This window comes from Phoca vitulina, unplaced genomic scaffold, assembly GCF_004348235.1.
Source record: "Phoca vitulina isolate PV1807 unplaced genomic scaffold, GSC_HSeal_1.0 scaffold13, whole genome shotgun sequence".
Taxonomy (NCBI): domain Eukaryota; kingdom Metazoa; phylum Chordata; class Mammalia; order Carnivora; family Phocidae; genus Phoca; species Phoca vitulina.
In genome coordinates this window covers 30436923-30452214 of record NW_022589716.1, presented here as the reverse complement: position 1 = coordinate 30452214, position 15292 = coordinate 30436923, and the positions used below count along the sequence as shown (strand labels likewise).

At 38.5% G+C, this 15292-nt stretch overlaps 1 long non-coding RNA gene across 1 annotated transcript; it reads left to right on the top strand.

The window, feature by feature from the left end:
* Positions 1 to 2163: 2163 nt before the first annotated feature.
* On the top strand, positions 2164 to 8570 carry LOC116637048. The gene is made up of 3 exons (XR_004300409.1): positions 2164 to 2447; positions 4217 to 4290; positions 7406 to 8570. It is a non-coding gene; the product is annotated as an uncharacterized LOC116637048 (long non-coding RNA).
* The last annotated feature ends 6722 nt before the right edge of the window (positions 8571 to 15292 follow it).

The window sequence follows — 15292 nt, the reverse complement described above, 5'->3', positions numbered from 1 at the left end:
ACAGAATAAGAAAAAATACTTTGGAATGAATGTGCCTACTATTTCTCAGGTAGATGAATGGCTACAACTTCAGAATCTAAACTGTCTCCGAACTTGAACCTAAGCTTGTAATTCCAGAGAGGATAACTGCATACTTCTGGGTTTGCACCCTCCTTGGATCCTTTAGGCTAGAAATCGGTTTCTCAACTTTGGCACTGCTAATATTTGGAACCAGATAATTCTTTCTTGCAGGAGCTGTCCCGTCCCTACATTTCTTTCTTGTAGGATGTTTAGCGGCATCCCTGGCCTCTATCCACGAAATGCCAGTGGCACCTATCTATCATCCACCTTCATAACAACCAACAGTGTCTCCAGATATTGCCAATATCCGATGGCAAAGAGGGGCAAATCTGCTCCCAGTTGAGAACCTCTGAGCTAAAGGGAGGAAAAATTAACAGTCCTTAACAAAAAGAAAAAAGAAAAACCTAGAAATTATAGTTATAACATGTGCCCTAATTTAGGTTCTCCCAGAAGGCGACTGCCATATAAGGGTTTGAGCAAATGTAGTTCATTTGGGAGGTGGTACCAGAAAGTGCCAGTAGAGGAGGAGAAAAGTGAGACAGAGAAAGGGAGAAGCCAGTAGAGATGAGTTAATGAACAGATTATTGCTGTATGCCATTGGGAAGACCGCTGGGAAACTGTGAAGAACCTTACCTAAGAGGTAAGAGACATGAGGTATTTACCTACTCCCCTCCCTAATTGCTACCCCCTACTGGCTACTCCCAGGTCACTGATTCTCTAATACTTCATGCCTGTTTCAAGGGGCAGATTGCCAGAGAAAGCCCTCAGGGACAGCATCAGGTGATTGCAGCAGGAAGCTTTAGGTATCTACAGCAGTGGTTCTCAAAGTGTGGTCACTGGACCAATAGCATCAGCATCACCTGAGAACTTACTAGGAATATAAATTCTCAAGCAGTACCTAAGACTGAAGCAGAAACTTCAGGGCTCAGGCCCAGCAGTCTGGTTTAACAAGCCCTCCAGGTGATTCTGATGTACACTCAAGTGTGTGAACCACTGGTCTAGCTCAGTGCTTCCCAACCAGGAGCAATCAGGCAACTTCTGGAGACACTGTTGGCTGTCATAACTGGGATGGGGATGGGACTACTGGCATCCAGTGGGTGAGGCTAGGGATTCGGCTATACATCCTACAACATCCGGAACCACCACCCCCCTCCCGCCCGCACAACAGATTTTTTTTAACTGGCCCAAAACGTCAACAGTGCCAAGGTTGAGAAATCCTGGGGATGGAGAGTGATGAAGAAATAAGGGTGGGCATCAACAGCATCTCCCATATGATGAGTTTCACTTTTTGTGTGCTTGTTTAATTTTCTTCCAAGTGCTGTTGTGTGTTTTAAATATTGTAAACATTAATAAACATCCGGTTAATCAACATAGTTTCTATGTACACACTGCTGTTACCCTTACTTCTTTTCACTCTGGGTAAACCCTCTAAGCCTCCCTCTTTCTCCTCTCTTCGACTACTCTCCTTGGAATGCTCTTTCTCTTACCTTTCCTTGCTGAATACAGCTAACACTGCTGTCACCGTCCCAATGTTTCCTGTCACATTTATCCAATGATTTCTAACGTAAGGGCTCCTTCAGAAAAGCAGGTTCCCTTCCCTGTGAGCACAACATGTATTGTCTTATTATCAATCCGTCCAGTTCCCAGCTCCCACAAACCTCAGAAAAGGCATAAAGGTTAACACCTCCTCTCTAATTTTCATTCCTCATTTTAGGTGAATAAAGTTGTCATTGAAATACTCTGGTATTGTCCAACTTCATAACAAGGCATGTTAAAAACAGTCATAGTAACTAACATGCCTTGGAATTTACTTCAGCGTAGCACATTTGTTTAGAATGTAGAGATGCCCACAGCATGGGTGTGTTGTCCTCATTGTTGCTGTAAACAACCAATCGTCAGCATTCATTCTGTTTCAAGCAAAGCATGCTAAGTATTTTGCAAAATGTGGTAGGCAGAATTTTGTCCCCCATGACTCTGCCCCTTGGTGTTACCTCCGAGACCACGTTACATGGCAAAATGTACTTGGCAGATGTAATGAGGGTTACTAGTCAGTTAACCTTAAAATAGCTATAGTGGCCTGGTTTATCCAGGTGAGCCCAAAATCATCACACATGCTCTAAGAAGCAGAAACAGAAAAGAGCATCAGGCAGAGTCTGCAGAAGGGAAGGCAGAGAGATGCCGAGTACAAGAAAGGTTCAACATGCTGTTTATGGCTTTGAAGATGAACAGGGCACACACCAGGGCACAAAGGTGGCCTTGAGAAGCTGAGGATATCTCGCAGCCAGTAGCCGGCAAAGAAATGAGGATCGCAGTCCTACAACTACGCGGAACCAGTCTAGCAACAACCTCAATGAGCCTGGAAATAGACTTTCACCCAGCCTCTCCAGGTAAGAGCCCAGGTGAGCTGACACTTGACACCTTAATTTCAGCCTTGTGGGACCCTAAACAGACCACCCCATTGAGCCTTCCTGAACTCCTGACTTACGGAGGTGAGGGGATAATAAAATGGGTGTTGTGCTAAGACACTAAGTTTGCAGTAACTTGTGAGGTAGCAATCGAAAGGTAATGCACAAGGGCGCCTGTGTGGCTCAGTTGGTTAAGTGTCTGCCTTCGGCTCAGGTCATGATCCCAGGGTCCTGGGATCGAGCCCCACATCGGGCTCCCTGCTCAGTGGGGAGCCTGCTTCTCCCTCTCCCACTCCCCCTGCTTGTGTTCCCTCTCTCGCTGTGTCTCTCTCTGTCAAATAAATAAATAAAATCTTAAAAAAAAAAAAAAAAGCTAATGCACAAACAGTATTTCCCTTTCTCTTTATGGCAACACTATAAGGTAAACTTTCTGTATCTGTATTGAGAAAACAGAGGCTCAGAAATATTGATTATATTGATCAAGGTTGCAAAGTTGGTAAGTCAGAGAGTTGGGGTCAGAATACAGATCTGTTTGCCACTGAAGACCATAGCCTTACCAACTGTTCAAATTTTTCCTTCAAAAGGCAAGCTATCAGAGTTAAGAACAACTCGTTTTAATTTATCAGTTTATCTGGTGGTAATTCTAATGGATTTGAATAATTGAGTTACTCACACTAAGATCAAATAAGTCTAGTCAGGAAAAAAAATAATCCCTAAGTCACACAGGCATTAGAATAAATAACTTTCATTCAGTTTTGGGTTACTAAATATTATCTAAGACTGATCTGGATAATATGATCATCAGATAAAGTGTGTCACCCATTTGAAAGCAGCACAAACAGAACATTATGGTCCATTAAATTTTTTTTTTTTTTCATTTCACTTAGTACAAAATAAGAAGTATATTGATGCTATAGTAGACTTTATGGGGATGGGTTCTTCCATTCTCTCCCTAACCCTGTCAAATCTAACACTAGCAAATTATTTTGAAAACAACATTCTTAATACAATGTCAACATTAAAGACCTCCCTACAAAAGCACTTTAAAAAGTGGGGCACTTGTCCTAACATTATGCAATGTTTGAAGATCTTTTCTTCATTTTTCAGGTTCTTATTTAAATCCGCAGTGATGCACAGCAGGTTACGTGAGGCTTTTAGTATAAATACAATTGTACTTAATTCAGTGAGAGAAACTTGAAAGTGAACACATTAAGCACTACATATTTTTATTTCACATATAATGCCTAGAGAAAAGCAAAGGCTACCAAAAGAGGTTAAAAAAGATGACGATGAATAAATAAAATATGTTCACGACAGGATAACAATCTGGGACCAGCTGCTGCTGAGCAAACATTTATTATTACCATCCATCTGAGGTTTCACAGAAAATAGAATTTCCAGAAAGACAGTGAACAGGAAATGCATATCTGATAATCAAATATGCAAAGCTCCCACCTCCTAAGGATAATTGTTTCCCAGAGAAAAGCTTGAACCTATTTAAGTAACATATAAATAACTCAAAGCCTGCATGGGGATAAAAGGAACAGAGCTCAAATCTGTATACAAGCGGACCAAGAAGTAAATTCTATATTGTTTTGGCAGAGAAACCTGCTAATAACGTTAAAATCTCCCTTATTTGTCCTAAGTTTGAAAATAATTTTGGGAGGGAGTTGAATGGTTTGGCGATCTGACCTTTCTCAGGATCTATACTGCCAGCCCCTTGGTCTGAGCCATTTCTATCTCTCGCCTAGAATACTGCAGAACCTGCAAGCTGGTCTCCTGATTCACCATCACAAGATACCGGCCAGAGCAATCCATTTAAAATGTAAGTCAAATTGGGCTATTCCCCCTCTCAAAACTCTCCAGTGGATCCCCATTTCATTCTGAGTCTAAGACTTCAAAGGTCTACGTCTTCAAACATGCCATAATCTGTCCCACCTCGCACACCCCTTGCCAATCTGACCTGAGTCCTTACTACTCTCCCTTTAATCTCACCCTACTCCCGCCTCCTTGGTCCCTTTGTTGTTCCTCAAACAAGTCACGGAAGCTTCCACATTAAGGTCTTTGCACTGACTGTTCCTACTTCCTGCAAAACTCTTCTTCCGTACGGCAGAGTTCTTTGTTCAAATGTTCGAATTTCTTAAACAACCTGCCCTCACACTCAGTTTGAAAAATACATTCTACCACCCCATCGCACTTGATCCCTCTTATTCCAGCTATTTCCTCCCCACCCCCAAACTCCTCATCACCTTCTACCATACCATATAATTCACTTAGTAGGTCTACTGTTAATTGTCTCTTCTATCCATTAGAATTGAACGTCCAACAGGACACAGTCTTTGTCAGTATCTAGAAGTGCTGTCCAATAGAAATGTGATGAGAGCCACATACATATTATAAATTTTTCTGGAAGCTTAATCAGATCAGTAAAAGACCACTGGTGAAATTAATGTAAAATATATTTATTACATATACTACTATATAGTAATATATCCCTTAAATATTATCACTTCTCTATGTGGCACTGGCCATATTTCAAATGCTCAATAGCCACATAGGGCCACTGGCTCTGGCACTGGATAGCCCAAAGCTGGAACAATCTGGACACATTATAACATCCAAATTATGTTGGTTCAATTTACTGACCTTCAACTTGTTGAAAAAATGAGTAAATGAGATTCCAGGGGTGTCCTGTCTGCAGTTATCTGTTCTATGGCAATTGATCACTGTTTTGTCCTTGTCTTGGTCTGAATCTCAGTACAACAGAACAGCACCTTCTCCCTCACTTGTAACAAGTAATCCATCACTTGTTACATTGTGCTTAGTAAGTCACAAGAGGTTTCCCTTCCAAGTCCCAAGCATGAATAAATTCTCTAACTTTTCCAAAGACTTGCAATTGTTATCTTTTCTTGGTGCTTGGATGTCTCTTAGGAATATGATCAAAGCAGTGAACCCTCCTCAAAGATAAAAATGCATTGACACACTGCACATTTTGCATACAATTTCAGGGGCTTCATAAAATGCTGGTTAAGAACCCTCGTGACAGGGCAAGCCACCAAGTAGGTTTTCAGGATCGATTCAGATAAAATGACCCTCAAAGCTTGCATTATTCTGACCCTCTAAGCCTATAGCCTATATAATTCCAAATCTGTGGGGCTCTGAGCAACCCAATCCAAGCAATCTTTTCTATTCCCACTTTCCATGTTCCCCCACAGGATTAAGTAAACTCACATGAATTTTCCTCATTGTTTCCTGACTCTTCCCATTCTCTCAAACTTGACTTTGACTCCATTCTTGAATTTGCAAGTCCCTGCTACTGTATTTCAGCAGATGGACCAGTCTTTACAGATATATATTAAAGGTGTGTCCTCTTTTCAGAATAAATGATTTTCCAAAATATGTAAACAGTGAGGCAGTGGCTGTTCATCATAGACGGTTACTTTTCTTCTAATATTCAATGGGATCTGTATTTTCTGCACTAAACTTCCTAACAATGTATAAATTGGATTTGCATTTAACAAGACCACATATAGTACCTGAGATCTGCCACTACTTAGGATTGACAAGTAGGTTTTATACACACACACAAACACACACACACAAACTTGGTGTATATAAAGCACATGTATGTAAAGCACCATATCCTTGGTGCATGTAAAGTATTATATATATATATGCAAGTGTATGTGTGTATATATATATATATATGTATGTACACACACACACACACACACACACACCAAGGAGACACTTATATATCTCCTTGGTGTATGTAAAGCACATGACCACAAAAAAAGGATGCATTCTTATTTTCTAAGATACATCCAGAACAGACGCTGTCTGTGCTCTACCCATATTCACACTCTTACAACCACAACTATAAGCCCCTCCATTTCTTTTTGAGGAATTTTTCTTTCCACCGGAGCCCATTTTGCAACATGAATAAGAGACTGGAAGTGTTGGAGAATCAACCCTTCACCCAATAACTTATAAGATCTGTTGTATAAATACATGAGTCTTGGTATATAAATCCTTGCCCATTGGGTGGGATAACTCAGAACTTTGTGTTTCCTCCTGTGTCCCACACTTACCACAGAAGCCCTTAGTTGCATGGTACCTGACTTGAAATGCACCATTTATAGCTGCCTTCTCTTCACTTTTACACTGCTCCATTCTTTCAGCACATCCTTGGATCATCTCCCAGGAATGCACTTGTACTCAAGTCCTTGTCTCAGGTTCTGCCTCTGGGGGAATCCAATCTAAAGCATATCCTCTGCAAAAGATCTCCATGAAGTAGTGATACAAATGAAAATGATTTTAGTGGCCTGGAAATAAATGCCAAAGTCAAGGAATGAGCTAAACTAATGGGATGAAATCTATGATATTTGATAAACTGATCATGTCTTCTGAATAATAATAACAAGTAATAATAAGAACAAGGGACAGTACAAGAATTTACTGTAAGACAGAGAGGATTCTGAACTCTCTTCAGTGAATACACAAGACAAACTTATCATCATTGTCAATGTTAGTTAAAAGAAGTAAAGACAGATGACTTCCTATTCAATAGTACATACTCATTTATATTATGGGCAAAACACAGGGATAGGTGATGACATATAAAATATTAAGTGTTATTCAATTTAACTATGGTTATTATAATCATTTTTATTAATAAGAACAGCAGGTGTCATTTGTTCAGTGCCTATAATACACAAAGGATTATACATGTTTTATCTCATTTCATCTTCCCAGTAAACATATGGAATAAAGAATTCCATCCCTGATGGTTAAATAAGGCCATTGAGATTCAGAGATATCAACACATCCAAATTTAGAGAATGAAAAACTACCAGAGTGAGGACAAATATTCAGATACTCCGTTCTATTAACAGTCATTTGGCAATCCATCTCTTCTCCTTTTGTCGTCTGTGCACTAGGTGTGGGACCTTCATACTGAGAGCCCATGATGCAAGCTCAGCCCGTGTGGTTGGTTCATGATCAGCTGGAGTCAATGAGGTGCCATGGCACATTGACTAGGACATCTGGGGAAGAACTCACATCTTTCCTGAAGTATTTAAAGCTGGGATAGAAGAAACGTTGCAAGTACTACAGTGATATGCATGCTTGAAGAGATGTAGATGCAGATGAACTTGAGAAACTGGGTCCTGGGGTGACATCACTCAAGCCTCTTCTCTGAGTTGAGTTTGATCTCCCCTGGTGTAACAGTTGCAGGAGACAATTCCATTATTACTTGACTCAGTTTTCATTTAGTTTCTCTGTTTCTTACAGCTAAAGGGAAAAGGACTGATAAAAAGCTGTAAATTCATTCCCAAGCATAGCCCTCATCTTCTGGAACTGCGTGACCTCATTCAAACATGCCCGGTTCAAGATTCTGTGACCATTCTGTGAGGGTGTTATGACTTTTGCTTTTCTTTCTTTTAACATTCCACATGACTTTCCCTGTAGGGAAATCTATAGCTTCATGTTTTTTCATTCTGGACATTCATACAGCTCTTCAACAGACAAAGAAAATTCATTTGCCATTCGACCACAGTAGTTTTTACTGAAATGAATACTCTTACAATTACTATAGCTTCTGCCCTGGTCCTCATACAGTCAATTCTCAAGAGAACAGCCAGGGTGATTTTGTTGGGGAAAAAAAATGGCAACAAAATGAGATACCATTTCACATCCACTGAGATGGCTACTGTCAAAAAGGTAGCCAACAAATGTTGGTGAGGCTATGGAAAAATTAGACCCCTCATACATTGAGCCTGAGGATATAAAATTATGTGGCTGCACTGAAAAAAGTTTGGTGGTTCTTCAAAAAGTTAATACAGAATTTCCATATTACCAAGAAATTCCACTTCTAGGTATGTACTCAAAAGAGTTGAGAGACAAGGTAATCAAACAAATACTGGTAGGTGAAGGTGGAAACAAGTGATGAATGCTTCAACTGATGAATGGATAAACAAAATGTGGTATATACATACCATGGGATATTATTGAGTCATTAAAGTAATGAAGTGCCGATACATATTACAACGTAGATGAACTTAGAAAACATGTGCTGAGTAAAAGAAGCCAGACACAAAAGGTCACATATTATACAGTTCCATTTTCATGAAATTTCCAGAATAAGTAAGTCCATAGAGACAGAAAGCAGATTGGTGATTGCCAGGTCTAGAGGGATGGGGAGTGGGGAATGACTTCTTAGTAGGGATGGGGTTTTCTTTTGGGGTGACAAAAAGTTTTGGAACTAGATAGAGGTAGTGGTTATGAAACATTGTGAATGTGGTAAATCCCACTGAATTGTTCATTTCAAAATGTCTAATTTTATATTCTGTGGATTTCACCTTTTTTTTTAAGTGGCAAAAAATGTCAGTTCAAGTCATTCATCTTGTCAAACTCTCCAATGACTTCCTATTTCACTCATGGTAAAAGACAAAATCCTTACTGTGCCCTGTAAGAAGGCACACAATCTGATTCTCTATTACTTTTCTGAGGCCCTTGTGTTCTTACTCTCAGCATTTTTCATTTCACATCAGCCTCTTTGCCATTTCTTAAACACTCAGCTCCGCTCTCCCCCATTCCCCAGGGCTTTTGAACTTGTTCTCTTTTCCTGGAATGCTCTTCTTCCAAATGTCTGTATGGCTTATTCCTTCGCCTCCTTTGGGACTCCGCTCAGCTGTTACATTTAAAGTGAGGCATTTTCAAACAAAAATATTTAAGTTTCATACCTTCACTGACAGCGCTCCCTCCTCATCTCTTCCTTCCTTTATTTTCCTGCAGTACTTATCACCATGAATACACTATATATTTTATATATTTTTATTTGTTTCCCACTCCATAAATGTAAGGTCCATTAGGACAAGGGTCTCTGTTTTGTTTCCTGCTGTCTTTCCATTGACTAAGCCAGGGACTGGCACATTGTAGACATTCTGGTGACTCTACAAATATTTACTGACTTCCTTCTAGCTCTATTTTTTATGAATCAGATGCACCAGAGGGAGACTCCGATTTGATGCTGAGTTAGGTAGAGAGAAAGGCAACTGTGTCACCTCTGTGGCTCACCACTTAAGCTGGGTGGTTCTGGGGTCGGTAGGGCAGCACCTTCCTGGGCAGGGCTCAGGCAGCAGCTACCTTGGGGGCCCAATATTGTAATGAGTTCTGAGACTCGTTCCTGGAAGCTCACAATAGAGTTTGTTTCTTCAATCTTCCCAATGATTCCATCATCTATTTAAGTCCCGCAATGAATCCCTTGGTGCTGAATCTAGGAAGAAAGGATTGCATTATCTTCAAAGGAGAACCTTGACAAATATAACATGGTACTGGTAAAAGAAAATCATGAAGTCATTTGGTACTCACTTTAATAAGTTGTCCTGTTTATCAATTAGACTAATAACTAGTATCTCAAGAGTGCTTACTTCTATAAAAATATATCGTTTGATGCAGGGAATTTCTGCTTTCAACACCCCTAGGCTGTAAATGCATTACTTTTAGAAAAATCTGCTAAATTATTAAAACATCTATCCCCCAATGTTTTATTTGTTTCCCACTCCATAAATGTAAATTTATGGAAATAAATTTCCTTGTTTGTGCTGGAGAGTACAATTCTTATCCATGAACAGCACTATTTAGTTGATCCTACTTGTCATTTTCCTACATTTCGGTATCAATTAACTATTGCTGCCTAACCCACAACCATGGAATGCCAGTGGGACCCATCAGCAATTATTTGTTACACATCTGTGGGTCAGCTGATTAGTGGTTGGCTGATCTGGAGAGAGACCATCTGAGTGCTCTACAACAAGCGTAGGTCTGTCTGAGATTTTCTCCTCATTCAGGTCTGCTACATGTGACAGGGCAGATCCCAGGGGAGATCTTTCCGTTCGATTGCAGAGAAACCATTAGACATGCCCAAGTCTTCATAAGGCCTAGCCTCAGAACTGGCCGTCACTTGTCTAGGTCCCACTGCCTAAAGTCCCATGGTAGAGCCAAAGGTCAAGAAGTGGAAGGTACACTACCCCACCTCTTTCTGGAAGATTCTGCCAAGTTTCCTGGCAAAGCTTATTAGGAGATTCAGAGCAGTCAGAAACCAGTTCTAATTTTATTATTAGTTTTATTATTATTATTGATTTTAAATAATTAAGGAGATGCGTTCTGTAGCCTTTGTTTTAAAAAATTAGCAATCAAAATCCACACAAAGGTTTTCAAGTTTAGTTTCTATAAATCATTTACATGTACTTTATAAGGAAGTGGATAGAAACTCTTGAATACCACCAGGGAGTTCATTTCCCTTTTCTTTAATGAATGAATACCTTTACCCGGCATGTAGGTTGAGTTGAATTCTGAGTCTTTCACTTTCAGGAAGGCACAGAAGATGACCATAAATTTATAAAATGTGACATTTTAATCAAGCCCCAAGCTGTTGGCTAATTACATTTCACTGCACTTAAAGTAAAAACAGGAGATGTCAGGTTGGTGTAGAGATGAGCACAAAATTGCCCTTAGTACTTCACTGATCATTATGAATACCGTGGTATCAAATTACCCAGAAAGGAGAGAGTAGTAAATCCTTCTAAAAGTCATATTTCCAATTTTCTTTTCAATTTCATTTTGGAGTAAATTTGGACACAGGTTTATTCAAAAGCTGACATTTTCTTTCAGTACATCTTTTCTGTACAAAAATATGTATAATGGCTCTACTAGTAGCATTGGAGACCATTAAACTATGGAAGCATGAAATCAACTAGAAATTATTATTTTAATTCTATGCACTTGTGCATAACAGGATGAACACTATGCCAAATAAACTTTCATCAGGACTGTACCTAGTATTCTACATGCTAATGGGGCTTGGAGTTTAGAATACAGATGTGGGGGATACAGCCAGAGAGATGCACTCAAAATCAAGAGATTAGTTGCCTAACTCCGGAGGATTATCAACGAAGTAAGAATCGAGGTAAAACCTATGCCACCCCTCCACTGTCATTTGGTCATTTAACCTAACTAACCTGACCTGGTTTTCTAAGGAACTGCTGTTCCACTAAGAGATATTTTCCCTCACAAAAAGGAACTAGTGATAAATACACAGACACATGATATAGGAAACTAACTAAAGTTACTAGCCATTCTTACAGCCCAAGGAAGCAATAACTGAGTTTTTGACATCACTCTCTTCTCCATTTTTTCCAAAAGGTAATCTCACTTTCCAATGAGCTATTTGCTGATATGAGTAACAATTTAAAGGGACAGCATAGGAAGAGTAGCAAAGTTACTACGTATTTTATTACTTTTGTGCTTCCTGGAAGGAGGTGGGTCAGTGTGGATTGCCAAGGAGAATTGATAGTGAGGTAAAATCACTGTGGCACTTACCACAAAGCACCTGTTAAAAGCAGGACATGTTTATCTTCTTTTGACTCATATCACATTTGAAAATGAAAAACATCCCAGAGCTAGAAAGGACTTCAGAAGGTACCAAGTCTTTTATTCTAAGTCTGGACCACAAATGAACAGGAGGGGAATGATTAAGACTTGAACTGCAATTCTGCCATTTCTCCTCCCACATTCTAGAAAGCCCTGGGTTTAAAGAAATCAGGGTATTTTGTGTCACTTATTAACAGAATGTCTCAGACAATCTGCATTTCTGATTGCCCACATTCTATATTTAAAATCTGGTCATAAGGAAGATGGATCAAGAATTTAAGATTATGAGATGATTGTTATTTATCTTTTTTTTTTTTCTTGCTAAGGTGGGGATTCCGCTTTTCTTCTTAGAGATACTGGATAGGTGGACAGACAGATAGATACATAGATAGGTCAGACAGACAGATAGATACATAGATAGACAGATGTCTTTAAAAAATATTGCAATCAATAATTTTGATAAAGACAAATCATTATCCTTTCTTTAATCCAATTATAGTTCTTAGAATAGTCAAGATATGTTCTAAAAAAGAAAACAACCTAAGAATTCATGCTTCTCCCACCTCAAGTTGGTAAAGCTTTAGGGATTAGAGAAATAAGAGCTTGCAATGATATGATTTTACATCCTCTAGAAAGGATGTTCCATGACCTTCTGCCTTATTTTTTAGCACTTCAAGTATCAGTTCTCAGCAGAAGGACTAGATTAAAATTAGAAGCCTATAAATTTTGCCAAACAACAACAAAAGGATGTGCAATCATACTGTTACTGGTGGCATGCTTTACCGAGTTACCACTAGAATTGAAGTCAGTCATGTGGGATATGCTACACTGAATATAAAGATGATTCTAAATGATAAACTTTTCCAAAGTTATAATACACAAGACTATAAAAGTAAATCTCTTGAACTACAGTTTTGGAGAACTAAGTCACATATTAGCAAAATATCATTACAAACCTTATAGCAAAATGAGCTTTTACATTCATATCCTTAAATTCACCAATTCAACGTTTGTCTTTTTTTTTTTTTTTTTCTCCTGGAACGTATATAAATTGTGTAAAGGTTTGTTTGTCTTAAGATGAAGTGTGTCAAGCTAGGATTTATAAACTTCTTTCAGTTTTAGCTCTCTGTCCAATTGTTAAAGAAATATTGTGCTTATATTTTGCTCACTCAAATTTATTTATAATGCCATTCATTATGTACTAGAAGCTAACTAAATCGTGCTTCAGATTTTCAAATGCCTGATCTAAAATGGAAATTGCATTCAGAGATACAAGAGAGAACTATTTTTTGCATATAATTTACTAAGCTAAGAAAACTCAACAGCCAAAACTCTCTGATACATCCTGGAAACTCAATGTGTCAAATATCAGGGTAGTTTTCTATTTCCATTTGCAAATAAACGATGTGAATCATAGTTAATCCTTGCTGTAATGCCTGCATCCTTGACTTCATCAGTTATTAAACAGCTAGGGAGACAACTAGAAGCAGCAGTGAAAGGGCCTGAATTATTTGGAAGAGATCTTCCGTGCTACAGTCTTAGGATAAAGGCTGAATTATAAACGAACCTGGGAAACTTTGCAAGGAACTGCTTGTAAGTCCCATGCTGTGCGGTATGCCTGTGCAAAGGAAAATCCCCTTTGAAGAGATTAGCAGAGGTGGTTTGTATGTGATCACAGCCGCCAAGATGATGCGTGACTCTTGCCTAGCTTAAAGTGGATTAGCAAGACTTAAAAGATGGAAAATTGTTTTGTGTGAAGCTCACCATGCTTTTGGAAACATAAATGAAATCACAGTACTATGAACTTAAATCTGATTTCTATTGGGTCAGTATGATGAGAATCCCCTCCTAAAAATTTAAACAAAAAAGAAATTGTGCCTTGCCAATATTCACATTGGCTAGTGATTGTTACAGATTTGAAAACAATTTCTTAGGATTTTTGTTTTTATGCACTTTGGATTCATCCACATAGATGTCACTTTATATGTTCTGAGAGCTAGTGCAGTAAAATAGAATACTGAGTAAGAAATAAAATAATCAGATTCTGTTCCCAGCTAGCCACTGACTATCTGGATGACCTTGGATTAAACACTTAACCTCTTTTAGCTTTTGTATTCTTATCTATAAAACAGGAGAATGTGCACCCCACAGCCCTTACAGTTTTGCAGGGTATATCCATTATATTGTGATTTTAAAAGAGCCTGAAAAGCAATGAAGTACTCTTTAAGCTTTGGGCATTACTATTATTCACATCTTTGGTTGTAACTACTGATAACAACATCTACCATTATCATGTAATAAACCTATGAATCCAAAGTATTATTTCTCTGAAAACTGTCTGATGCCATAACAAAATAAGAAAGACTAAGGATGAAAGTCAGAAGAGATCTTTGGGGTGTTTGAATGTTATTTTATTCCCCTTTTTCTGCCAGCAAAATTTATCATTCTATCTTACCAGAAAATTGAGGCTGCCTGCAAACTATCAGACCTCACTTCATTTTTCACAAATAAAAGAAAATAAAAGTTACAGTGCATGTGTAATAGTGACCCGTGGACTACAGGTCTTTTCACAAGAAACAAACAGTGTCTTAAAAAGGCAAGAGAGCCTACCAGGGGTATTTGTCTTTCTTTTCTTTTATATTGGCCTCCAGATGTCTAGCATTTGGTGCTCTCTTTCTTGTCAATCTTTACCAAGAGCAAGATACTTTTCAGCAAACTATCAAAGTCATTAAGATTACAAATATGATCCAACCATCTGTTTTTATATCCTCTTTTTCTTCATTGACTTTTGACAGGTGCTTAGAGAAAGAAATATTTCAGAGCCCTGACATTTTTGTGAAAAATAAAGAGGTCTACTGACCCAGTACTAGGAACTTTGGTAAAGGTTAATCTCAGTTTTTAGAATTGGGGATTACAGAAAACAGCACCTGGCCTGTTCAGTTATTAAGTTACCAGCCACAGTGTTTCAAATGTAGAAGGAGAATCGTCAATCAACAGCAAACTCAAACAAAAAACAGAACAAAATATACTATAAAAGAAGCTTAATGGATAAGACAGAAGATAGCAACTAAGAGAAAAAAAAATGTGCACCTTCAACCACTGACATTCTTACAAAATTGTAAACTTTTTGACCTGGTTCCAATTTGTACATTAGATATACATACCAGTTACCAATTCTTACTATTAAGAACACCTATCTTCAAAATGGAGAAAATGGTCATGGGGAAATATGGCAATACAAACCACACTGATCTTTTTTGTTGAGTATCTCAATTAGTGATTTAATCCCAATAACTTTTGTCCATTTTTGTAATAATGGATATTTGGAAGATTAACAGAGCTTAAAGTTGACTCCCAAAAGTCTGACTCCAAAGATTACTCAGACTCTCATAGAA